At 48.1% G+C, this 21,845-nt stretch overlaps 36 non-coding genes and 1 pseudogene across 36 annotated transcripts; 10 read left to right on the top strand and 27 right to left on the bottom strand.

Annotated features, from left to right (window-relative positions):
• Positions 1-93: 93 nt before the first annotated feature.
• Positions 94-207, bottom strand: LOC140320747 (U5 spliceosomal RNA). The gene has a single exon (XR_011918532.1). It is a non-coding gene; the product is annotated as a U5 spliceosomal RNA (small nuclear RNA).
• A 409-nt stretch (positions 208-616) lies between these two features.
• On the bottom strand, positions 617-807 carry LOC140266514 (U2 spliceosomal RNA). The gene has a single exon (XR_011907138.1). It is a non-coding gene; the product is annotated as a U2 spliceosomal RNA (small nuclear RNA).
• Positions 808-1,095: 288 nt separating this feature from the next.
• On the bottom strand, positions 1,096-1,208 carry LOC140265822 (U5 spliceosomal RNA). Its single transcript, XR_011906511.1, has one exon. It is a non-coding gene; the product is annotated as a U5 spliceosomal RNA (small nuclear RNA).
• Positions 1,209-1,594: 386 nt separating this feature from the next.
• Positions 1,595-1,785, bottom strand: LOC140266463 (U2 spliceosomal RNA). The gene has a single exon (XR_011907091.1). It is a non-coding gene; the product is annotated as a U2 spliceosomal RNA (small nuclear RNA).
• Positions 1,786-2,073: 288 nt separating this feature from the next.
• LOC140265821 (U5 spliceosomal RNA) lies at positions 2,074-2,186 on the bottom strand. The gene has a single exon (XR_011906510.1). It is a non-coding gene; the product is annotated as a U5 spliceosomal RNA (small nuclear RNA).
• Positions 2,187-2,595: 409 nt separating this feature from the next.
• LOC140320393 (U2 spliceosomal RNA) lies at positions 2,596-2,786 on the bottom strand. Its single transcript, XR_011918246.1, has one exon. It is a non-coding gene; the product is annotated as a U2 spliceosomal RNA (small nuclear RNA).
• Positions 2,787-3,061: 275 nt separating this feature from the next.
• LOC140320663 (U5 spliceosomal RNA) lies at positions 3,062-3,176 on the bottom strand. Its single transcript, XR_011918455.1, has one exon. It is a non-coding gene; the product is annotated as a U5 spliceosomal RNA (small nuclear RNA).
• Positions 3,177-3,585: 409 nt separating this feature from the next.
• LOC140320499 (U2 spliceosomal RNA) lies at positions 3,586-3,764 on the bottom strand (annotated as a pseudogene).
• A 275-nt stretch (positions 3,765-4,039) lies between these two features.
• On the bottom strand, positions 4,040-4,153 carry LOC140321039 (U5 spliceosomal RNA). Its single transcript, XR_011918800.1, has one exon. It is a non-coding gene; the product is annotated as a U5 spliceosomal RNA (small nuclear RNA).
• A 376-nt stretch (positions 4,154-4,529) lies between these two features.
• LOC140320258 (U2 spliceosomal RNA) lies at positions 4,530-4,721 on the bottom strand. The gene has a single exon (XR_011918123.1). It is a non-coding gene; the product is annotated as a U2 spliceosomal RNA (small nuclear RNA).
• A 275-nt stretch (positions 4,722-4,996) lies between these two features.
• LOC140320703 (U5 spliceosomal RNA) lies at positions 4,997-5,110 on the bottom strand. The gene has a single exon (XR_011918492.1). It is a non-coding gene; the product is annotated as a U5 spliceosomal RNA (small nuclear RNA).
• A 386-nt stretch (positions 5,111-5,496) lies between these two features.
• On the bottom strand, positions 5,497-5,687 carry LOC140266252 (U2 spliceosomal RNA). Its single transcript, XR_011906897.1, has one exon. It is a non-coding gene; the product is annotated as a U2 spliceosomal RNA (small nuclear RNA).
• A 267-nt stretch (positions 5,688-5,954) lies between these two features.
• Positions 5,955-6,068, bottom strand: LOC140320744 (U5 spliceosomal RNA). The gene has a single exon (XR_011918529.1). It is a non-coding gene; the product is annotated as a U5 spliceosomal RNA (small nuclear RNA).
• Positions 6,069-6,477: 409 nt separating this feature from the next.
• LOC140266208 (U2 spliceosomal RNA) lies at positions 6,478-6,668 on the bottom strand. The gene has a single exon (XR_011906857.1). It is a non-coding gene; the product is annotated as a U2 spliceosomal RNA (small nuclear RNA).
• Positions 6,669-6,935: 267 nt separating this feature from the next.
• On the bottom strand, positions 6,936-7,049 carry LOC140320702 (U5 spliceosomal RNA). The gene has a single exon (XR_011918491.1). It is a non-coding gene; the product is annotated as a U5 spliceosomal RNA (small nuclear RNA).
• Positions 7,050-7,425: 376 nt separating this feature from the next.
• On the bottom strand, positions 7,426-7,616 carry LOC140266479 (U2 spliceosomal RNA). Its single transcript, XR_011907106.1, has one exon. It is a non-coding gene; the product is annotated as a U2 spliceosomal RNA (small nuclear RNA).
• A 249-nt stretch (positions 7,617-7,865) lies between these two features.
• Positions 7,866-7,979, bottom strand: LOC140320936 (U5 spliceosomal RNA). The gene has a single exon (XR_011918705.1). It is a non-coding gene; the product is annotated as a U5 spliceosomal RNA (small nuclear RNA).
• Positions 7,980-8,365: 386 nt separating this feature from the next.
• LOC140320297 (U2 spliceosomal RNA) lies at positions 8,366-8,556 on the bottom strand. The gene has a single exon (XR_011918158.1). It is a non-coding gene; the product is annotated as a U2 spliceosomal RNA (small nuclear RNA).
• Positions 8,557-8,846: 290 nt separating this feature from the next.
• On the bottom strand, positions 8,847-8,960 carry LOC140320935 (U5 spliceosomal RNA). The gene has a single exon (XR_011918704.1). It is a non-coding gene; the product is annotated as a U5 spliceosomal RNA (small nuclear RNA).
• Positions 8,961-9,346: 386 nt separating this feature from the next.
• LOC140320218 (U2 spliceosomal RNA) lies at positions 9,347-9,537 on the bottom strand. Its single transcript, XR_011918087.1, has one exon. It is a non-coding gene; the product is annotated as a U2 spliceosomal RNA (small nuclear RNA).
• A 290-nt stretch (positions 9,538-9,827) lies between these two features.
• Positions 9,828-9,941, bottom strand: LOC140320934 (U5 spliceosomal RNA). The gene has a single exon (XR_011918703.1). It is a non-coding gene; the product is annotated as a U5 spliceosomal RNA (small nuclear RNA).
• A 407-nt stretch (positions 9,942-10,348) lies between these two features.
• Positions 10,349-10,539, bottom strand: LOC140320221 (U2 spliceosomal RNA). The gene has a single exon (XR_011918090.1). It is a non-coding gene; the product is annotated as a U2 spliceosomal RNA (small nuclear RNA).
• A 267-nt stretch (positions 10,540-10,806) lies between these two features.
• On the bottom strand, positions 10,807-10,920 carry LOC140265627 (U5 spliceosomal RNA). The gene has a single exon (XR_011906334.1). It is a non-coding gene; the product is annotated as a U5 spliceosomal RNA (small nuclear RNA).
• A 659-nt stretch (positions 10,921-11,579) lies between these two features.
• LOC140320863 (U1 spliceosomal RNA) lies at positions 11,580-11,743 on the top strand. The gene has a single exon (XR_011918638.1). It is a non-coding gene; the product is annotated as a U1 spliceosomal RNA (small nuclear RNA).
• A 583-nt stretch (positions 11,744-12,326) lies between these two features.
• On the top strand, positions 12,327-12,490 carry LOC140266468 (U1 spliceosomal RNA). Its single transcript, XR_011907096.1, has one exon. It is a non-coding gene; the product is annotated as a U1 spliceosomal RNA (small nuclear RNA).
• Positions 12,491-13,091: 601 nt separating this feature from the next.
• On the top strand, positions 13,092-13,255 carry LOC140320471 (U1 spliceosomal RNA). Its single transcript, XR_011918318.1, has one exon. It is a non-coding gene; the product is annotated as a U1 spliceosomal RNA (small nuclear RNA).
• A 604-nt stretch (positions 13,256-13,859) lies between these two features.
• Positions 13,860-14,023, top strand: LOC140265620 (U1 spliceosomal RNA). The gene has a single exon (XR_011906328.1). It is a non-coding gene; the product is annotated as a U1 spliceosomal RNA (small nuclear RNA).
• A 602-nt stretch (positions 14,024-14,625) lies between these two features.
• On the top strand, positions 14,626-14,789 carry LOC140266456 (U1 spliceosomal RNA). Its single transcript, XR_011907085.1, has one exon. It is a non-coding gene; the product is annotated as a U1 spliceosomal RNA (small nuclear RNA).
• A 600-nt stretch (positions 14,790-15,389) lies between these two features.
• LOC140320937 (U1 spliceosomal RNA) lies at positions 15,390-15,553 on the top strand. The gene has a single exon (XR_011918706.1). It is a non-coding gene; the product is annotated as a U1 spliceosomal RNA (small nuclear RNA).
• Positions 15,554-16,149: 596 nt separating this feature from the next.
• On the top strand, positions 16,150-16,313 carry LOC140265978 (U1 spliceosomal RNA). The gene has a single exon (XR_011906654.1). It is a non-coding gene; the product is annotated as a U1 spliceosomal RNA (small nuclear RNA).
• A 580-nt stretch (positions 16,314-16,893) lies between these two features.
• LOC140265596 (U1 spliceosomal RNA) lies at positions 16,894-17,057 on the top strand. The gene has a single exon (XR_011906306.1). It is a non-coding gene; the product is annotated as a U1 spliceosomal RNA (small nuclear RNA).
• A 580-nt stretch (positions 17,058-17,637) lies between these two features.
• Positions 17,638-17,801, top strand: LOC140320740 (U1 spliceosomal RNA). The gene has a single exon (XR_011918526.1). It is a non-coding gene; the product is annotated as a U1 spliceosomal RNA (small nuclear RNA).
• A 604-nt stretch (positions 17,802-18,405) lies between these two features.
• LOC140265792 (U1 spliceosomal RNA) lies at positions 18,406-18,569 on the top strand. Its single transcript, XR_011906484.1, has one exon. It is a non-coding gene; the product is annotated as a U1 spliceosomal RNA (small nuclear RNA).
• Positions 18,570-19,985: 1,416 nt separating this feature from the next.
• On the bottom strand, positions 19,986-20,099 carry LOC140320694 (U5 spliceosomal RNA). The gene has a single exon (XR_011918484.1). It is a non-coding gene; the product is annotated as a U5 spliceosomal RNA (small nuclear RNA).
• Positions 20,100-20,508: 409 nt separating this feature from the next.
• Positions 20,509-20,699, bottom strand: LOC140266472 (U2 spliceosomal RNA). Its single transcript, XR_011907099.1, has one exon. It is a non-coding gene; the product is annotated as a U2 spliceosomal RNA (small nuclear RNA).
• A 275-nt stretch (positions 20,700-20,974) lies between these two features.
• Positions 20,975-21,088, bottom strand: LOC140265856 (U5 spliceosomal RNA). The gene has a single exon (XR_011906543.1). It is a non-coding gene; the product is annotated as a U5 spliceosomal RNA (small nuclear RNA).
• A 399-nt stretch (positions 21,089-21,487) lies between these two features.
• LOC140266223 (U2 spliceosomal RNA) lies at positions 21,488-21,678 on the bottom strand. The gene has a single exon (XR_011906871.1). It is a non-coding gene; the product is annotated as a U2 spliceosomal RNA (small nuclear RNA).
• Between the last annotated feature and the right edge of the window lie 167 nt (positions 21,679-21,845).

Genomic DNA, 21,845 nt, shown 5'->3' with positions numbered 1-21,845 from the left:
AACATCGGCACAGTCACAACAAGTAAGGCGACTCTACTCAGGGAAGTCACTGTGCACAGGAAAAGATTTCTTTTGCACAGACAGAAAGGGCTTCACCCGCAAAGATAAAGCCTGCCAAAAATAGAAACAACTCATTAGTGCTGCTCTCCACGGAAGTCTTTAGTAAAAGGCGAAAGACTTGTACGTTATGGAGAGAAACCAGAGTACGATTATCCGTCACTGCGGGAGCAGGGCACAAGGCCAGTTGGCATAGCCACCTTCCCCATGGTGAGCTTTGCTTGGTTGAGACGCTTGCTCCCCCTTGCTCCTCGGCTGACCAATTAGGAACAATCGGACCCTATTCGATGGCTGCCTTGTCTTTTACTTTGTGCAAAAGACAAGGCAGCCACAAACACCACGGGAAACACCGTATTGAGGCTTTGTTCTGAGCGCTCATTCGGTGTCGCGTTTCTTTCAAGCAATTCTCCCGGTTAGCCCGCACTCGGCTCGCTCCCAGAGCCGCGTTAAAGTCTGCCTCGCATTCACTCCCTTTTCTCAGCAGACTAAAAGAAAATTTCATCTTGGGCTCCCTGAAACTTCCATCCTGCACCACTGTTTGCTTTTTCACAAGAGCAGAGAAGAGCGCACCGTTCCCAGCGGCACTGCAGTACCGGGTCGATGCTTGGAGTGAACGGAGCAAGCTCCTTTTTCAACTCCTGTTCCTAAAAACCCATTTAATATGTAGTCCTCGTATAGAGGACATATCAGATATTAAACTGATAAGAACAGATACTACACTTGATCTTAGCCAAAAGGCCGAGAAGCGATAACTGTCCACTGGTTCACGTCCGAGGGCCCTTCCTGGCACAATGCGCACTTGTCGCGGTGTTCTTTTTATGGCCATAGGTGGCCAGAGAGTCACTTTGCACCTCCACCCACCCGCTGCACTGAGCACTCTTCAGCCCTTTTAAATGGTATAACTTTGCACTCCCGCGAGCACCATTCAAGCAACATCGGCACAGTCACAACAAGTAAGGCGACTCTACTCAGGGAAGTCACTCTGCACAGGAACAAGATTTCTTTTGCACAGACAGAAAGGGCTTCACCCGCAAAGGTAAATGTAAAGGTAAAGCCTGCCAAAAATAGAAACAACTCATTAGTGCTGCTCTCCACGGAAGTCTTTAGTAAAAGGCGAAAGACTTGTACGTTATGAAGGGAAACCAGAGTACGATTATCCGTCACTGCGGGATTAGGGCACCAGTCCAGTTGGCATAGCCACCTTCCCCATGGTGAGCTTTGCTTGGTTGAGACGCTTGCTCCCCGTTGCTCCTCGGCTGACAAAGTAGGAACAATCGGGCCCTATTCGATGGCTGCCTTGTCTTTTACTCTGTGCAAAAGACAAGGCAGCCACAAACACCACGGGAAACACCGTATTGAGGCTTTGTTCTGAGCGCTCATTCGGTGTCGCGTTTCTTTCAAGCAATTCTCCCGGTTAGCCCGCACTCAGCTCGGTGCTAGAGGCGTGTTAAAGTCTGCCGAGCATTCACTCCCTTTTCTCAGCAGACTAAAAGAAACTTCCATCCTGCACCACTGTTTGCTTTTTCACAAGAGCAGAGAAGAGCGCACCGTTCCCAGCGGCACTGTAGTACCGGGTCGATGCTTGGAGTGAACGGAGCAAGCTCCTTTTTCAACTCCTGTTCCTAAAAATCCATTTAATATGTAGTCCTCGTATAGAGGACATATCAGATATTAAACTGATAAGAACAGATACTACACTTGATCTTAGCCAAAAGGCCGAGAAGCGATAACATTCCACTGGTTCACGTCCGAGGGCCCTTCCTGGCACAATGCGCACTTGTCGCGGTGTTCTTTTTATGGCCATAGGTGGCCAGAGAGTCACTTTGCACCTCCGCCCACCCGCTGCACTGAGCACTCTTCAGCCCTTTTAAATGGTATAACTTTGCACTCCCGCGAGCACCATTCAAGCAACATCGGCACAGTCACAACAAGTAAGGCGACTCTACTCAGGGAAGTCACTCTGCACAGGAACAAGATTTCTTTTGCACAGACAGAAAGGGCTTCACCCGCAAAGGTAAATGTAAAGGTAAAGCCTGCCAAAAATAGAAACAACTCATTAGTGCTGCTCTCCACGGAAGTCTTTAGTAAAAGGCGAAAGACTTGTACGTTATGAAGGGAAACCAGAGTACGATTATCCGTCACTGCGGGATTAGGGCACCAGTCCAGTTGGCATAGCCACCTTCCCCATGGTGAGCTTTGCTTGGTTGAGACGCTTGCTCCCCCTTGCTCCTCGGCTGACCTAGTAGGAACAATCGGGCTCTATTCGATGGCTGCCTTGTCTTTTACTCTGTGCAAAAGACAAGGCAGAAACAAACACCACGGGAAACACCGTATTGAGGCTTTGTTCTGAGCGCTCATTCGGTGTCGCGTTTCTTTCAAGCAATTCTCCAGGTTAGCCCGCACTCGGCTCGCTCCCAGAGCTGTGCTAAAGCCTGCCTCGCATTCACTCCCTTTTCTCAGCAGACTAAAAGAAAATTTCATCTTTGGCTCCCTGAAACTTCCATCCTGCACCACTGTTTGCTTTTTCACAAGAGCAGAGAAGAGCGCACCGTTCCCAGCGGCACTGCAGTACCGGGTCGATGCTTGTAGTGAACGGAGCAAGCTCCTTTTTCAACTCCTGTTCCTAAAAATCCATTTAATATGTAGTCCTCGTATAGGGGACATATCAGATATTAAACTGATAAGAACAGATACTACACTTGATCTTAGCCAAAAGGCCGAGAAGCGATAACTGTCCACTGGTTCACGTCCGAGGGCCCTTCCTGATACAATGCGCACTTGTCGCGGTGTTCTTTTTATAGCCATAGGTGGCCAGAGAGTCACTTTGCACCTCCGCCCACCCGCTGCACTGAGCACTCTTCAGCCCTTTTAAATGGTATAACTTTGCACTCCCGCGAGCACCATTCAAGCAACATCGGCACAGTCACAACAAGTAAGGCGACTCTACTCAGGGAAGTCACTCTGCACAGGAACAAGATTTCTTTTGCACAGACAGAAAGAGCTTCACCCGCAAAGGTAAAGCCTGCCAAAAAATAGAAACAACTCATTAGTGCTGCTCTCCACGGAAGTCTTTAGTAAAAGGCGAAAGACTTGTACGTTATGAAGAGAAACCAGAGTACGATTATCCGTCACTGCGGGAGCAGGGCACCAGGCCAGTTGGCATAGCCACCTTCCCCATGGTGAGCTTTGCTTGGTTGAGACGCTTGCTCCCCCTTGCTCCTCGGCTGACCAAGTAGGAACAATCGGGCCCTATTCGATGGCTGCCTTGTTTTTTACTCTGTGCAAAAGACAAGGCAGCCACAAACACCACGGGAAACACCGTATTGAGGCTTTGTTCTGAGCGCTCATTCGGTGTCGCGTTTCTTTCAAGCAATTCTCCCGGTTAGCCCGGACTCGGCTTGCTCCCAGAGCCGTGTTAAAGTCTGCCTCGCATTCACTCCCTTTTCTCAGCAGACTAAAAGAAAATTTCATCTTGGGCTCCCTGAAACTTCCATCCTGCACCACTGTTTGCTTTTTCACAAGAGCAGAGAAGAGTGCACCGTTCCCAGCGGCACTGCAGTACCGGGTCGATGCTTGGAGTGAACGGAGCAAGCTCCTTTTTCTAAAAATCCATTTAATATGTAGTCCTCGTATAGAGGACATATCAGATATTAAACTGATAAGAACAGATACTACACTTGATCTTAGCCAAAAGGCCGAGAAGCGATAACTGTCCACTGGTTCACGTCAAAGGGCCCTTCCTGGCACAATGCGCACTTGTCGCGGTGTTCTTTTTATGGCCATAGGTGGCCAGAGAGTCACTTTGCACCTCCGCCCACCCGCTGCACTGAGCACTCTTCAGCCCTTCTAAATGGTATAACTTTGCACTCCCGCGAGCACCATTCAAGCAACATCGGCATAGTCACAACAAGTAAGGCGACTCTACTCAGGGAAGTCACTCTGCACAGGAACAAGATTTCTTTTGCACAGACATAAAGGGCTTCACCCGCAAAGGTAAAGCCTGCCAAAAATAGAAACAACTCATTAGTGCTGCTCTCCACGGAAGTCTTTAGTAAAAGGCGAAAGACTTGTACGTTATGAAGAGAAACCAGAGTGCGATTATCCGTCACTGCGGGAGCAGGGCACCAGGCCAGTTGGCATAGCCACCTTCCCCATGGTGAGCTTTGCTTGGTTGAGACGCTTGCTCCCCGGCTGACCAAGTAGGAACAATCGGGCCCTATTCGATGGCTGCCTTGTTTTTTACTCTGTGCAAAAGACAAGGCAGCCACAAACACCACGGGAAACACCGTATTGAGGCTTTGTTCTGAGCGCTCATTCGGTGTCGCGTTTCTTTCAAGCAATTCTCCCGGTTAGCCCGCACTCGGCTCGCTCCCAGAGCCGTGTTAAAGTCTGCCTCGCATTCACTCCCGTTTCTCAGCAGACTAAAAGAAACTTCCATCCTGCACCACTGTTTGCTTTCTCACAAGAGCAGAGAAGAGCGCATCGTTCCCAGCGGCACTGCAGTACCGGGGTCGATGCTTGGAGTGAACGGAGCAAGCTCCTTTTTCAACTCCTGTTCCTAAAAATCCATTTAATATGTAGTCCTCGTATAGAGGACATATCAGATATTAAACTGATAAGAACAGATACTACACTTGATCTTAGCCAAAAGGCCGAGAAGCGATAACTGTCCACTGGTTCACGTCCGAGGGCCCTTCCTGGCACAATGCGCACTTGTCGCTGTGTTCTTTTTATGGCCATAGGTGGCCAGAGAGTCACTTTGCACCTCCGCCCACCCGCTGCACTGAGCACTCTTCAGCCCTTTTAAATGGTATAACTTTGCACTCCCGCGAGCACCATTCAAGCAACATCGGCACAGTCACAACAAGTAAGGCGACTCTACTCAGGGAAGTCACTCTGCACAGGAACAAGATTTCTTTTGCACAGTCAGAAAGGGCTTCACCTGCAAAGGTAAAGCCTGCCAAAAATAGAAACAACTCATTAGTGCTGCTCTCCACGGAAGTCTTTAGTAAAAGGCGAAAGACTTGTACGTTATGAAGAGAAACCAGAGTACGATTATCCGTCACTGCGGGAGCAGGGCACCAGGCCAGTTGGCATAGCCACCTTCCCCATGGTGAGCTTTGCTTGGTTGAGACCCTTGCTCCCCCTTGCTCCTCGGCTGACCAAGTAGGAACAATCGGGCCCTATTCGATTGCTGCCTTTTTTTTTACTCTGTGCAAAAGACAAGGCAGCCACAAACACCACGGGAAACACCGTATTGAGGCTTTGTTCTGAGCGCTCATTCGGTGTCGCGTTTCTTTCAAGCAATTCTCCCGGTTAGCCCGCACTCGGCTCGCTCCCAGAGCCGTGCTAAAGTCTGCCTCGCATTCACTCCCTTTTCTCAGCAGACTAAAAGAAACTTCCATCCTGCACCACTGTTTGCTTTTTCACAAGAGCAGAGAAGAGCGCACCGTTCCCAGCGGCACTGCAGTACCGGGTCGATGCTTGGAGTGAAAGGAGCAAGCTCCTTTTTCAACTCCTGTTCCTAAAAATCCATTTAATATGTAGTCCTCGTATAGAGGACATATCAGATATTAAACTGATAAGAACAGATACTACACTTGATCTTAGCCAAAAGGCCGAGAAGCGATAACTGTCCACTGGTTCACGTCCGAGGGCCCTTCCTGGCACAATGCGCACTTGTCGCAGTGTTCTTTTTATGGCCATAGGTGGCCAGAGAATCACTTTGCACCCCCGCCGCACTGAGCACTCTTCAGCCCTTTTAAATGGTATAACTTTGCACTCCCGCGAGCACCATTCAAGCAACATCGGCACAGTCACAACAAGTAAGGCGACTCTACTCAGGGAAGTCACTCTGCACAGGAACAAGATTTCTTTTGCACAGACAGAAAGGGCTTCACCTGCAAAGGTAAAGCCTGCCAAAAATAGAAACAACTCATTAGTGCTGCTCTCCACGGAAGTCTTTAGTAAAAGGCGAAAGACTTGTACGTTTTGAAGAGAAACCAGAGTACGATTATCCGTCACTGCGGGAGCAGGGCACCAGGCCAGTTGGCATAGCCACCTTCCCCATGGTGAGCTTTGCTTGGTTGAGACGCTTGCTCCCCCTTGCTCCTCGGCTGACCAAGTAGGAACAATCGGGCCCTATTCGATGGCTGCCTTGTTTTTTACTCTGTGCAAAAGACAAGGCAGCCACAAACACCACGGGAAACACCGTATTGAGGCATTGTTCTGAGCGCTCATTCGGTGTCGCGTTTCTTTCAAGCAATTCTCCCGGTTAGCCCGCACTCGGCTCGCTCCCAGAGCCGTGTTAAAGTCTGCCTCGCATTCACTCCCTTTTCTCAGCAGACTAAAAGAAAATTTCATCTTGGGCTCCCTGAAACTTCCATCCTGCACCACTGTTTGCTTTTTCACAAGAGCAGAGAAGAGTGCACCGTTCCCAGCGGCACTGCAGTACCGGGTCGATGCTTGGAGTGAACGGAGCAAGCTCCTTTTTCAACTCCTGTTCCTAAAAATCCATTTAATATGTAGTCCTCGTATAGAGGACATATCAGATATTAAACTGATAAGAACAGATACTACACTTGATCTTAGCCAAAAGGCCGAGAAGCGATAACTGTCCACTGGTTCACGTCAAAGGGCCCTTCCTGGCACAATGCGCACTTGTCGCGGTGTTCTTTTTATGGCCATAGGTGGCCAGAGAATCACTTTGCACCCCCGCCGCACTGAGCACTCTTCAGCCCTTTTAAATGGTATAACTTTGCACTCCCGCGAGCACCATTCAAGCAACATCGGCACAGTCACAACAAGTAAGGCGACTCTACTCAGGGAAGTCACTCTGCACAGGAACAAGATTTCTTTTGCACAGACAGAAAGGGCTTCACCTGCAAAGGTAAAGCCTGCCAAAAATAGAAACAACTCATTAGTGCTGCTCTCCACGGAAGTCTTTAGTAAAAGGCGAAAGACTTGTACGTTATGAAGAGAAACCAGAGTACGATTATCCGTCACTGTGGGAGCAGGGCACCAGGCCAGTTGGCATAGCCACCTTCCCCATGGTGAGCTTTGCTTGGTTGAGACGCTTGCTCCCCGGCTGACCAAGTAGGAACAATCGGGCCCTATTCGATGGCTGCCTTGTCTTTTACTCTGTGCAAAAGACAAGGCAGCCACAAACACCACGGGAAACACCGTATTGAGGCTTTGTTCTGAGCGCTCATTCGGTGTCGCGTTTCTTTCAAGCAATTCTCCCGGTTAGCCGGCACCCGGCTCGCTCCCAGAGCCGTGTTAAAGTCTGCCTCGCATTCATTCCCTTTTCTCAGCAGACTAAAAGAAACTTCCATCCTGCACCACTGTTTGCTTTTTCACAAGAGCAGAGAAGAGCGCACCATTCCCAGCGGCACTGCAGTACCGGGTCGATGCTTGGAGTGAACGGAGCAAGCTCCTTTTTCAACTCCTGTTCCTAAAAATCCATTTAATATGTAGTCCTCGTATAGAGGACATATCAGATATTAAACTGATAAGAACAGATACTACACTTGATCTTAGCCAAAAGGCCGAGAAGCGATAACTGTCCACTGGTTCACGTCCGAGGGCCCTTCCTGGCACAATGCGCACTTGTCGCGGTGTTCTTTTTATGGCCATAGGTGGCCAGAGAGTCACTGAGCACTCTTCAGCCCTTTTAAATGGTATAACTTTGCACTCCCGCGAGCACCATTCAAGCAACATCGGCACAGTCACAACAAGTAAGGCGACTCTACTCAGGGAAGTCACTCTGCATAGGAACAAGATTTCTTTTGCACAGACAGAAAGGGCTTCACCCGCAAAGGTAAAGCCTGCCAAAAATAGAAACAACTCATTAGTGCTGCTCTCCACGGAAGTCTTTAGTAAAAGGCGAAAGACTTGTACGTTATGAAGAGAAACCAGAGTACGATTATCCGTCACTGTGGGAGCAGGGCACCAGGCCAGTTGGCATAGCCACCTTCCCCATGGTGAGCTTTGCTTGGTTGAGACGCTTGCTCCCCCTTGCTCCTCGGCTGACCAAGTAGGAACAATCGGGCCCTATTCGATAGGTGCCTTGTCTTTTACTTTGTGCAAAAGACAAGGCAGCCACAAACACCACGGGAAACACCGTATTGAGGCTTTGTTCTGAGCGCTAATTCGGTGTCGCGTTTCTTTCAAGCAATTCTCCCGGTTAGCCCGCACTCGGCTCGCTCCCAGAGCCGTGTTAAAGTCTGCCTCGCATTCACTCCCTTTTCTCAGCAGACTAAAAGAAACTTCCATCCTGCACCACTGTTTGCTTTTTCACAAGAGCAGAGAAGAGCGCACCCTTCCCAGCGGCACTGCAGTACCGGGTCGATGCTTGGAATTAACGGAGCAAGCTCCTTTTTCAACTCCTGTTCCTAAAAATCCATTTAATATGTAGTCCTCGTAAAGAGGACATATCAGATATTAAACTGATAAGAACAGATACTACACTTGATCTTAGCCAAAAGGCCGAGAAGCGATAACTGTCCACTGGTTCACGTCCGAGGGTCCTTCCTGGCACAATGCGCACTTGTCGCGGTGTTCTTTTTATGGCCATAGGTGGCCAGAGAGTCACTTTGCACCTCCGCCCACCCGCTGCACTGAGCACTCTTCAGCTGAGCCCTCTTCAGCCCTTTTAAATGGTATAACTTTGCAATCCCGCGAGCACCATTCAAGCAACATCGGCACAGTCACAACAAGTAAGGCGACTCTACTCAGGGAAGTCACTCTGCACAGGAACAAGATTTCTTTTGCACAGACAGAAAGGGTTTCACCCGCAAAGGTAAAGCCTGCCAAAAATAGAAACAACTCATTAGTGCTGCTCTCCACGGAAGTCTTTAGTAAAAGGCGAAAGACTTGTACGTTATGAAGAGAAACCAGAGTACGATTATCCGTCACTGCGGGAGCAGGGCACAAGGCCAGTTGGCATAGCCACCTTCCCCATGGTGAGCTTTGCTTGGTTGAGACGCTTGCTCCCCCTTGCTCCTCGGCTGACCAAGTAGGAATAATCGGGCCCTATTCGATGGCTGCCTTGTTTTTTACTCTGTGCAAAAGACAAGGCAGCCACAAACACCACGGGAAACACCGTATTGAGGCTTTGTTCTGAGCGCTAATTCGGTGTCGCGTTTCTTTCAAGCAATTCTCCCGGTTAGCCCGCACTCGGCTCGCTCCCAGAGCCGTGTTAAAGTCTGCCTCGCATTCACTCCCTTTTCTCAGCAGACTAAAAGAAACTTCCATCCTGCACCACTGTTTGCTTTTTCACAAGAGCAGAGAAGAGCGCACCCTTCCCAGCGGCACTGCAGTACCGGGTCGATGCTTGGAATTAACGGAGCAAGCTCCTTTTTCAACTCCTGTTCCTAAAAATCCATTTAATATGTAGTCCTCGTATAGAGGACATATCAGATATTAAACTGATAAGAACAGATACTACACTTGATCTTAGCCAAAAGGCCGAGAAGCGATAACTGTCCACTGGTTCACGTCCGAGGGTCCTTCCTGGCACAATGCGCACTTGTCGCGGTGTTCTTTTTATGGCCATAGGTGGCCAGAGAGTCACTTTGCACCTCCGCCCACCCGCTGCACTGAGCACTCTTCAGCTGAGCCCTCTTCAGCCCTTTTAAATGGTATAACTTTGCAATCCCGCGAGCACCATTCAAGCAACATCGGCACAGTCACAACAAGTAAGGCGACTCTACTCAGGGAAGTCACTCTGCACAGGAACAAGATTTCTTTTGCACAGACAGAAAGGGTTTCACCCGCAAAGGTAAAGCCTGCCAAAAATAGAAACAACTCATTAGTGCTGCTCTCCACGGAAGTCTTTAGTAAAAGGCGAAAGACTTGTACGTTATGAAGAGAAACCAGAGTACGATTATCCGTCACTGCGGGAGCAGGGCACAAGGCCAGTTGGCATAGCCACCTTCCCCATGGTGAGCTTTGCTTGGTTGAGACGCTTGCTCCCCCTTGCTCCTCGGCTGACCAAGTAGGAATAATCGGGCCCTATTCGATGGCTGCCTTGTTTTTTACTCTGTGCAAAAGACAAGGCAGCCACAAACACCACGGGAAACACCGTATTTAGGCTTTGTTCTGAGCGCTCATTCGGTGTCGCGTTTCTTTAAAGCAATCTCCCTGTTAGCCCACACTCGGCTCGCTCCCAGAGCTGTGTAAAGCCTGCCTCGCATTCACTCCCTTTTCTCAGCAGACTAAAAGAAAATTTCATCTTGGGCTCCCTGAAACTTCCATCCTGCACCACTGTTTGCTTTTTCACAAGAGCAGAGAAGAGCGCACCGTTCCCAGCAGCACTGCAGTACCGGGTCGATGCTAGGAGTGAACGGAGCAAGCTCCTTTTTCAACTCCTGTTCCTAAAAATCCATTTAATATGTAGTCCTCGCATAGAGGACATATCAGATATTAAACTGATAAGAACAGATACTACACTTGATCTTAGCCAAAGGGCCGAGAAGCGATAACTGTCCACTGGTTCACGTCCGAGGGCCCTTCCTGGCACAATGCACACTTGTCACGGTGTTCTTTTTATGGCCATAGGTGGCCAGAGAGTCACTTTGCACCTCCGCTGCACTGAGCACTCTTCAGCCCTTTTAAATGGTATAACTTTGCACTCCCGCGAGCACCATTCAAGCAACATCGGCACAGTCACAACAAGTAAGGCGACTCTACTCAGGGAAGTCACTCTGCACAGGAACAAGATTTCTTTTGCACAGACAGAAAGGGCTTCACCCGTAAAGGTAAAGCATGCCAAAAATAGAAACAACTCATTAGTGCTGCTCTCCACGGAAATCTTTAGTAAAAGGCGAAAGACTTGTACGTTATGAAGAGAAACCAGAGTACGATTATCCGTCACTGCGGGAGCAGGGCACCAGGCCAGTTGGCATAGCCACCTTCCCCATGGTGAGCTTTGCTTGGTTGAGACGCTTGCTCCCCCTTGCTCCTCGGCTGACCAAGTAGGAACAATCGGGCCCTATTCGATGGCTGCCTTGTCTTTTACTCTGTGCAAAAGACAAGGCAGCCACAAACACCACGGGAAACACCGTATTGAGGCTTTGTTCTGAGCGCTCATTCGGTGTCGCGTTTCTTTCAAGCAATTCTCCCGGTTAGCCCGCACTCGGCTCGCTACCAGAGCCGTGTTAAAGTCTGCCTCGCATTCACTCCCTTTTCTCAGCAGACTAAAAGAAACTTCCATCCTGCACCACTGTTTGCTTTTTCACAAGAGCAGAGAAGAGCGCACCGTTCCCAGCGGCACTGCAGTACCGGGTCGATGCTTGGAGATGCGCTGAAAGAAATACATTTGTGCTGCAAGTTCCTTGGTTGTTTAAAAGAAGAAGTGATCAGAAAGATAATGAAAAGCCTTACTGTTTTAATCTGCAAACATTTTAGTTCCGGGGTAGCTGCTGCTGCTGGCATGGCACACAAGACAGTTGAAGTTGCAGCACCGTCTGGCCGAGTGAGGCACCTGGGAAAGAGGTATCAGCCTCTGACATTTCCAATTCATACTTACCTGGCAGGAGAGACACCATGATCAAGAAGGTGGTTCACTCAAGGCGAGGCTCAGTCATTGCACACCGACTGTACTGACCCTTGCGAATTCCCCAAATGTGGGAATCTTGACTGCATAATTTCTGGTAGTGGGGGACTGCGTTCGCGCTTTCCCCTGATTTGGCTGTTTAACATGAATATTTCTGGTCTATATTACCCTTTTTTGACCTTGTGTCACAGTTTTATAAGACCTTGCCAACTTTAAAATGGATGTTTAGTAAGGTACGCTGAATGCTGCAGCATGTCTACACAACAGATATGCAGCTGCGCAGTTGTCAGGTGAGGTCATACAGTGCAGTCACCCCAGGCAGGTGGGCATTGCCTTAGAGATGGGGAGGAACAAAATGAAAAATGAGGACATGTGACCACTGAAGTAGATGTTTAGCAAGGTTTGCCAAATGCTGCAGCATGTCTGCACTGGAGATATGCAGCTGCCCAGCCGTGAGGGTTTGCCTCAACAGAAATTTCCCAGTGTGGGTGTGGCTTTAGAGATGGGGAGGAGGGGAAAGAAATACATTTGTGCTGAAAGTTCCTTGGTTGTTTAAAAGAAGAAGTGATCAGAAAGATAATGAAAAGCCTTACTGTTTTAATCTGCAAAGGTTTTAGTTTCGGGGTAGCTGCTGCTGCTGGCATGGTTGCAGCACCGTCCGGCCGAGTGAGGCACCTGGGAAAGAGGTATCAGCCTCTGACATTTCCAACTCATACTTACCTGGCAGGAGAGACACCATGATCAAGAAGGTGGTTCACTCAAGGCGAGGCTCAGTCATTGCACACCGACTGTACTGACCCTTGCGAATTCCCCAAATGTGGGAATCTCGACTGCATAATTTCTGGTAGTGGGGGACTGCGTTCGCGCTTTCCCCTGATTTGGCTGTTTAACATAAATATTTCTGGTCTACATCACCCTTTTTTGACCTTGTGTCACTGTTTTAGCAACACCTTGCCGTCTTTAAAATGGATGTTTAGTAAGGTACGCTGAATGCTGCAGCATGTCTACACAACAGATATGCAGCTGCGCAGTTAGGTGAGGTCATACAGTGCAGTCACCCCAGGCAGGTGGACATTGCCTTAGAGATGGGGAGGAACAAAATGAAAAAAGAGGACATGTGACCACTGAAGTGGATGTTTAGCAAGGTTTGCCAAATGCTGCAGCATGTCTGCACTGGAGATATGCAGCTGCCCAGCCGTGAGGGTTTGCCTCAACTGAGAAATTTCCCAGTGTGGGTGTGGCTTTAGAGATGGGGAGGAAGGGAAAGAAATACATTTTTGCTGCAAGTTCCTTGGTTGTTTAAAAGAAGAAGTGATCAGAAAGATAATGAAAAGCCTTACTGTTTTAATCTGCAAACATTTTAGTTTCGGGGTAGCTGCTGCTGCTGGCATGGCACACCAGACAGTTGAAGTTGCAGCACCGTCCAGCCGAGTGAGGCACCTGGGAAAGAGGTATCAGCCTCTGACATTTCCAATTCATACTTACCTGGCAGGAGAGACACCATGATCAAGAAGGTGGTTCACTCAAGGCGAGGCTCAGTCATTGCACACCGGCTGTACTGACCCTTGCGAATTCCCCAAATGTGGGAATCTCGACTGCATAATTTCTGGTAGTGGGGGACTGCGTTCGCGCTTTCCCCTGATTTGGCTGTTTAACATGAATATTTCTGGTCTACATTACCCTTTATTGACCTTGTGTCACTGTTTTAGCAACACCTTGCCGTCTTTAAAATGGATGTTTAGTAAGGTACGCTGAGTGCCGCAGCATGTCTGCACAACAGATATGCAGCTGCGCAGTTGTCAGGTGAGGTCATACAGTGCAGTCACCCCAGGCAGGTGGGCATTACCTTAGAGTTGCGGAGTAACAAAATGAAAAAAGGGGACATGTGACCACTGAAGTGGATGTTTAGCCAGGTTTGCCAAATGCTGCAGCATGTCTGCACTGGAGATATGCAGCTGCCCAGCCGTGAGGGTTTGCCTCAACTGAGAAATTTCCCAGTGTGGGTGTGGCTTTAGAGATGGGGAGGAAGGGAAAGAAATACAATTGTGCTGAAAGTTCCTTGGTTGTTTAAAAGAAGAAGTGATCAGAAAGATAATGAAAAGCCTTACTGTTTTAATCTGCAAACATTTTAGTTTCGGGGTAGCTGCTGCTGCTGGCATGGCACACCAGACAGTTGAAGTTGCAGCACCGTCCGGCCGAGTGAGGCACCTGGGAAAGAGGTATCAGCCTCTGACATTTCCAACTCATACTTACCTGGCAGGAGAGACACCATGAACAAGAAGGTGGTTCACTCAAGGCGAGGCTCAGTCATTGCACACCGACTGTACTGACCCTTGCGAATTCCCCGAATGTGGGAATCTCGACTGCATAATTTCTGGTAGTGGGGGATTGCGTTCGCGCTTTCCCCTGATTTGGCTGTTTAACATGAATATTTCTGGTCTATATTACCCTTTTTTGACCTTGTGTCACTGTTTTATAACACCTTGCCATCTTTAAAATGGATGTTTAGTAAGGTACGCTGAATGCTGCAGCATGTCTACACAACAGATATGCAGCTGCGCAGTTGTCAGGTGAGGTCATACAGTGCAGTCACCCCAGGCAGGTGGGCATTGCCTTAGAGATGGGGAGGAACAAAATGAAAAAAAGAGGACATGTGACCACTGAAGTGGATGTTTAGCAAGGTTTGCCAAATGCTGCAGCATGTCTGCACTGGAGATATGCAGCTGCCCAGCCGTGAGGGTTTGCCTCAACAGAAATTTCCCAGTGTGGGTGTGGCTTTAGAGATGGGGAGGAGGGGAAAGAAATACATTTGTGCTGAAAGTTCCTTGGTTGTTTAAAAGAAGAAGTGATCAGAAAGATAATGAAAAGCCTTACTCTTTTAATCTGCAAACATTTTAGTTTCGGGGTAGCTGCTGCTGCTGAAATGGCACACCAGACAGTTGAAGTTGCAGCACCGTCTGGCCGAGTGAGGCACCTGGGAAAGAGGTATCAGCCTCTGACATTTCCAACTCATACTTACCTGGCAGGAGAGACACCATGATCAAGAAGGTGGTTCACTCAAGGCGAGGCTCAGTCATTGCACACCGACTGTACTGACCCTTGCGAATTCCCCAAATGTGGGAATCTCGACTGCATAATTTCTGGTAGTGGGGGACTGCGTTCGCGCTTTCCCCTGATTTGGCTGTTTAACATCAGTATATCTCATCTAAAATTCCCTTTTTTGACCTTGTGTCACTGTTTTAGCAACACCTTGCCGTCTTTAAAATGGATGTTTAGTAAGGTACGCTGAATGCTGCAGCATGTCTACACAACAGATATGCAGCTGCGCAGTTGTCAGGTGAGGTCATACAGTGCAGTCACCCCAGGCAGGTGGGCATTGCCTTAGAGATGGGGAGGAACAAAATGAAAAAAGTGGACATGTGACCACTGAAGTGGATGTTTAGCAAGGTTTGCCAAATGCTGCAGCATGTCTGCACTGGAGATATGCAGCCGTGAGGGTTTGCCTCAACTGAGAAATTTCCCAGTGTGGGTGGGTGTGGCTTTAGAGATGGGGAGGAGGGGAAAGAAATACATTTGTGCTGAAAGTTCCTTGGTTGTTTAAAAGAAGAAGTGATCAGAAAGATAATGAAAAGCCTTACTGTTTTAATCTGCAAACATTTTAGTTTCGGGGTAGCTGCTGCTGCTGGCATGGCACACCAGACAGTTGAAGTCTCAGCACCGTCCGGCCGAGTGAGGCACCTGGGAAAGAGGTATCAGCCTCTGACATTTCCAACTCATACTTACCTGGCAGGAGAGACACCATGATCAAGAAGGTGGTTCACTCAAGGCGAGGCTCAGTCATTGCACACCGACTGTACTGACCCTTGCGAATTCTCCAAATGTGGGAATCTCGACTGCATAATTTCTGGTAGTGGGGGACTGCGTTCGCGCTTTCCCCTGATTTGGCTGTTTAACATAAATATTTCTGGTCTACATCACCCTTTTTTGACCTTGTGTCACTGTTTTAGCAACACCTTGCCGTCTTTAAAATGGATGTTTAGTAAGGTACGCTGAATGCTGCAGCATGTCTGCACAACAGATATGCAGCTGCGCAGTTGTCAGGTGAGGTCATACAGTGCAGTCACCCCAGGCAGGTGGGCATTGCCTTAGAGATGGGGAGGAACAAAATGAAAAAAGAGGACATGTGACCACTGAAGTGGATGTTTAGCAAGGTTTGCCAAATGCTGCAGCATGTCTGCACTGGAGATATGCAGCCGTGAGGGTTTGCCTCAACTGAGAAATTTCCCAGTGTGGGTGTGGCTTTAGAGATGGGGAGGAAGGGAAAGAAATACATTTGAGCTGCAAGTTCCTTGGTTGTTTAAAATAAGAAGTGATCAGAAAGATAATGAAAAGCCTTACTGTTTTAATCTGCAAACGTTTTAGTTTCGGGGTAGCTGCTGCTGCTGGCATGGCACACCAGACAGTTGAAGTTGCAGCACCGTCTGGCCGAGTGAGGCACCTGGGAAAGAGGTATCAGCCTCTGACATTTCCAGCTCATACTTACCTGGCAGGAGAGACACCATGATCAAGAAGGTGGTTCACTCAAGGCGAGGCTCAGTCATTGCACACCGGCTGTACTGACCCTTGCGAATTCTCCAAATGTGGGAATCTCGACTGCATAATTTCTGGTAGTGGGGGACTGCGTTCGCGCTTTCCCTTGATTTGGCTGTTTAACATCAGTATATCTCATCTAAAATTCCCGTTTTTGACCTTGTGTCACTGTTTTAACAACACCTTGCCGTCTTAAAAAATGGATGTTTAGTAAGGTACGCTGAATGCTGCAGCATGTCTACACAACAGATATGCAGCTGCGCAGTTAGGTGAGGTCATACAGTGCAGTCACCCCAGGCAGGTGGGCATTGCCTTAGAGATGGGGAGGAACAAAATGAAAAAAGAGGACATGTGACCACTGAAGTGGATGTTTAGCAAGGTTTGCCAAATGCTGCAGCATGTCTGCACTGGAGATATGCAGCCGTGAGGGTTTGCCTCAACTGAGAAATTTCCCAGTGTGGGTGGGTGTGGCTTTAGAGAAGGGGAGGAGGGGAAAGAGATACATTTGTGCTGCAAGTTCCTTGGTTGTTTAAAAGAAGAAGTGATCAGAAAGATAATGAAAAGCCTTACTGTTTTAATCTGCAAAGGTTTTAGTGCCGGGGTAGCTGCTGCTGCTGGCATGGTTGCAGCACCGTCCGGCCGAGTGAGGCACCTGGGAAAGAGGTATCAGCCTCTGACATTTCCAACTCATACTTACCTGGCAGGAGAGACACCATGATCAAGAAGGTGTTTCACTCAAGGCGAGGCTCAGTCATTGCACACCGACTGTACTGACCCTTGCGAATTCCCCAAATGTGGGAATCTCGACTGCATAATTTCTGGTAGTGGGGGACTGCGTTCGCGCTTTCCCCTGATTTGGCTGTTTAACATGAATATTTCTGATCTACATTATCCTGTTTTGACCTTGTGTCACTGTTTTAGCAACACCTTGCCATCTTTAAAATGGATGTTTAGTAAGGTACGCTGAATGCTGCAGCATGTCTACACAACAGATATGCAGCTGCGCAGTCAGGTGAGGTCATACAGTGCAGTCACCCCAGGCAGGTGGACATTGTCTTAGAGATGGGGAGGAACAAAATGTTAAAAAGAGGACATGTGACCACTGAAGTGGATGCTTAGCAAGGTTTGCCAAATGCTGCAGCATGTCTGCACTGGAGATATGCAGCCGTGAGGGTTTGCCTCAACTGAGAAATTTCCCAGTGTGGGTGGGTGTGGCTTTAGAGATGGGGAGGAGGGGAAAGAAATACATTTGTGCTGCAAGTTCCTTGGTTGTTTAAAAGAAGAAGTGATCAGAAAGATAATGAAAAGCCTTACTGTTTTAATCTGCAAAGGTTTTAGTTTCGGGGTAGCTGCTGCTGTTGGCATGGTTGCAGCACCGTCCGGCCGAGTGAGGCACCTGGGAAAGAGGTATCAGCCTCTGACATTTCCAACTCATACTTACCTGGCAGGAGAGACACCATGATCAAGAAGGTGGTTCACTCAAGGCGAGGCTCAGTCATTGCACACCGACTGTACTGACCCTTGCGAATTCCCCAAATGTGGGAATCTCGACTGCATAATTTCTGGTAGTGGGGAACTGCGTTCGCGCTTTCCCCTGATTTGGCTGTTTAACATGAATATTTCTGGTCTATATTACCCTTTTTTGACCTTGTGTCACTGTTTTAGCAACACCTTGCCATCTTTAAAATGGGTGTTTAGTAAGGTACGCTGAATGCTGCAGCATGTCGACACAACAGATATGCAGCTGCGCAGTTGTTAGGTGAGGTCATACAGTGCAGTCACCCCAGGCAGGTGGGCATTTCCTTAGAGATGGGGAGGAACAAAATGAAAAAAGAGGACATGTGACCACTGAAGTGGATATTTAGCAAGGTTTGCCAAATGCTGCAGCATGTCTGCACTGGAGATATGCAGCCGCTCAGCCGTGAGGGTTTGCCTCAACTGAGAAATTTCCCAGTGTGGGTGTGGCTTTAGATATGGGGAGGAGGGGAAAGAAATACATTTGTGCTGCAAGTTCCTTGGTTGTTTAAAAGAAGAAGTGATCAGAAAGATAATGAAAAGGCTTACTGTTTTAATCTGCAAACGTTTTAGTGCCGGGGTAGCTGCTGCTGCTGGCATGGCACACCAGACAGTTGAAGTTGCAGCACCGTCCGGCCGAGTGAGGCACCTGGGAAAGAGGTATCAGCCTCTGACATTTCCAGCTCATACTTACCTGGCAGGAGAGACACCATGATAAAGAAGGTGGTTCACTCAAGGCGAGGCTCAGTCATTGCACACCGACTGTACTGACCCTTGCGAATTCCCCAAATGTGGGAATCTCGACTGCATAATTTCTGCTAGTGGGGGACTGCGTTCGCGCTTTCCCCTGATTTGGCTGTTTAACATGAATATTTCTGATCTACATTACCCTTTTTTGACCTTGTGTCACTGTTTTATAACACCTTGCCATTTTTAAAATGGATGATTAATAAGGTACGCTGAAGGTTTGCCAAATGCTGCTATATGATAGCCGATAAAGAGACTGCTAACGTCACACAGGAAACCAACTTACTGCTGCTAAAGGTGCTTCTTCAAAGGTGCTCCAGAGCTTCACTGTCGCACCACTCTTCTGGGTTTTGTTTCAGTCATTAGAAGCCAAACTATTGCTTTTATAGGTTACTTTTAATCAAAGTTTAAGCCTCTAATGATGGAGAGCAGTTCATTCAGTCCTGACTAGAACCAGAAAATATCACCATATTAGTCCAGTGCTCAGGTCTCTGCACTGGCTTTCTGTCGCTCAGAGAATAGACTTTAAAACAGTTCTATTTAGCTGTGCACATGACAACTGAAAGTATTTTATTTGCACTCTTCGCTTTTAATTTAATTAATTAGTTATTTTCTATCTTTTATGGAATTATTTTATTGGCCTTCTTGTGATTTTATGTAGCTGTAAAGCAATTTTGTTTACGAATTGTGCTCTACAAATAAACTTGCCTTGCCTTTCCTCAACCTAAAAGGAGCTTTCCATTTGTGGGGCTTCTGCAGGCCCCTCCCCGTCTTCTGCCTCACCTGACTGCTGTCCACCATTCAGGGGTTTTGGTGGTAAATTTGAATTTCCCAGCCTAGCTGTTTTAAATAGCTCATCAACTGCCTCTGACTGCCCTCCATTTCCACCTCCTTCCTGTATTTTTAGGGATTTCAACTTGTTGGCAAAAGATTTTGGGCAATCTCTGAAGAGGTGGTATTATTCTCCACAGAGATTGCACTTTCTGCCATTCGTACACTCTTCGATGGTGTGACCAATTTCTCTACATTTGCGACAAAATACCTTTGTGCAGGCGTCCAACAGATGCCCATGCTCCCCACACGGCAGAGTTTCGGCTGTCCCTGGTAGTGGAAGTAGCCTCTGTTTTTCTCCAAGACAATCATGGGTGGGAGATGTTTCAGGCCCTAGAAGCCCTGGGGGTCTTGCCATTGTTGGATGGGGACCCTCCAGGTGCAATTCCAAATGCCATTGCAGTATTTCAACCTGCAATGAGCAAGAAAGCAAAAACAACCAAAAACATTTTGATAAAGAATTTTAACTACAATATAGTTGGAAAACTTTAATCAAGCACAAAAATACCTCTTAAGCACAGGTTCTTAATGCCAAAGCATGCACAAAATCAACGACACAGAGAAGGCAATCATAGTCTTAACCAAAAGATAGAGAAACAACAAATAAGAATCTACTTGGCTCTACTCTACTCCGAGAAGTCACTCTGCACAGCAACATGATTTTCTTTTGCACAAACAGAAAAGACTTAGCCCGCAAAGGTAAAGCCATCCAAAAATAGAAACAACTCATTAGTGCTGCTCTCCACGGAAGTCTTTAGTAAAAGGCGAAAGACTTGTACGTTATGAAGAGAAACCAGAGTACGATTATCCGTCACTGCGGGAGCAGGGCACCAGGCCAGTTGGCATAGCCACCTTCCCCATGGTGAGCTTTGCTTGGTTGAGACGCTTGCTCCCCCTTGCTCCTCGGCTGACCAAGTAGGAACAATCGGGCCCTATTCCATGGCTGCCTTGTCTTTTATTCTGTGCAAAAGACAAGGCAGCCACAAACACCACGGGAAACACCGTATTGAGGCTTTGTTCTGAGCGCTCATTCGGTGTCGCGTTTCTTTCAAACAATTCTCCCGGTTAGCCCGCACTCGGCTCGCTCCCAGAGCCGTGTTAAAGTCTGCCTCGCATTCACTCCCTTTCCTCAGCAGACTAAAAGAAAATTTCATCTTGAGCTACCTGAAACTTCCATCCTGCACCACTGTTTGCTTTTTCACAAGAGCAGAGAAGAGCGCACCGTTCCCAGCGGCACTGCAGTACCGGGTCAATGCTTGGAGTGAACGGAGCAAGCTCCTTTTTCAACTCCTGTTCCTAAAAATCCATTTAATATGTAGTCCTCGTATAGAGGACATATCAGATATTAAACTGATAAGAACAGATACTACACTTGATCTTAGCCAAAAGGCCGAGAAGCGATAACTGTCCACTGGTTCACGTCCGAGGGCCCTTCCTGGCACAATGCGGACTTGTCGCGGTTTTCTTTTTATGGCCATAGGTGGCCAGAGAGTCACTTTGCACCTCCGCCCACCCGCTGCACTGAGCACTCTTCAGCCCTTTTAAATGGTATAACTTTGCACTCCCGCGAGCACCATTCAAGCAACATCGGCACAGTCACAACAAGTAAGGTGACTCTACTCAGGGAAGTCACTCTGCACAGGAACAAGATTTCTTTTGCACAGACAGAAAGGGCTTCACCCGCAAAGGTAAAGCCTGGCAAAAATAGAAACAACTCATTAGTGCTGCTTTCCACGGAAGTCTTTAGTAAAAGGCGAAAGACTTGTACGTTATGAAGAGAAACCAGAGTACGATTATCCATCACTGCGGGAGCAGGGCACCAGGCCAGTTGGCATAGCCACCTTCCCCATGGTGAGCTTTGCTTGGTTGAGACGCTTGCTCCTCGGCTGACCAAGTAGGAACAATTGGGCCCTATTCGATGGCTGCCTTGTCTTTTACTCTGTGCAAAAGACAAGGCAGCCACAAACACCACGGGAAACACCGTATTGAGTCTTTGTTCTGAGCGCTCATTCGGTGTCGCGTTTCTTTCAAGCAATTCTCCCGGTTAGCCCGCACTCGGCTCGCTCCCAGAGCCGTGTTAAAGTCTACCTCGCATTCACTCCCTTTTCTCAGCAGACTAAAAGAAAATTTCATCTTGGGCTCCCTGAAACTTCCATCCTGCACCACTGTTTGCTTTTTCACAAGAGCAGAGAAGAGTGCACCGTTCCCAGCGGCACTGCAGTACCGGGTCGATGCTTGGAGTGAACGGAGCAAGCTCCTTTTTCAACTCCTGTTCCTAAAAATCCATTTAATATGTAGTCCTCGTATAGAGGACATATCAGATATTAAACTGATAAGAACAGATACTACACTTGATCTTAGCCAAAAGGCCAAGAAGCGATAACTGTCCACTGGTTCACGTCCGAGGGCCCTTCCTGGCACAATGCGCACTTGTCGCGGTGTTCTTTTTATGGCCATAGAGTCACTGAGCACTCTTCAGCCCTTTTAAATGGTATAACTTTGCACTCCCGCGAGCACCATTCAAGCAACATCGGCACAGTCACAACAA

This window comes from Leuresthes tenuis, unplaced genomic scaffold (genome assembly GCF_036924035.1).
Source record: "Leuresthes tenuis unplaced genomic scaffold, fLeuTen1.0.hap1 SCAF_12, whole genome shotgun sequence".
NCBI classification, from domain to species: domain Eukaryota; kingdom Metazoa; phylum Chordata; class Actinopteri; order Atheriniformes; family Atherinopsidae; genus Leuresthes; species Leuresthes tenuis.
The sequence above is the reverse complement of the archived record's forward strand: the minus strand, read 5'-3'. Positions and strand labels throughout refer to the sequence as shown.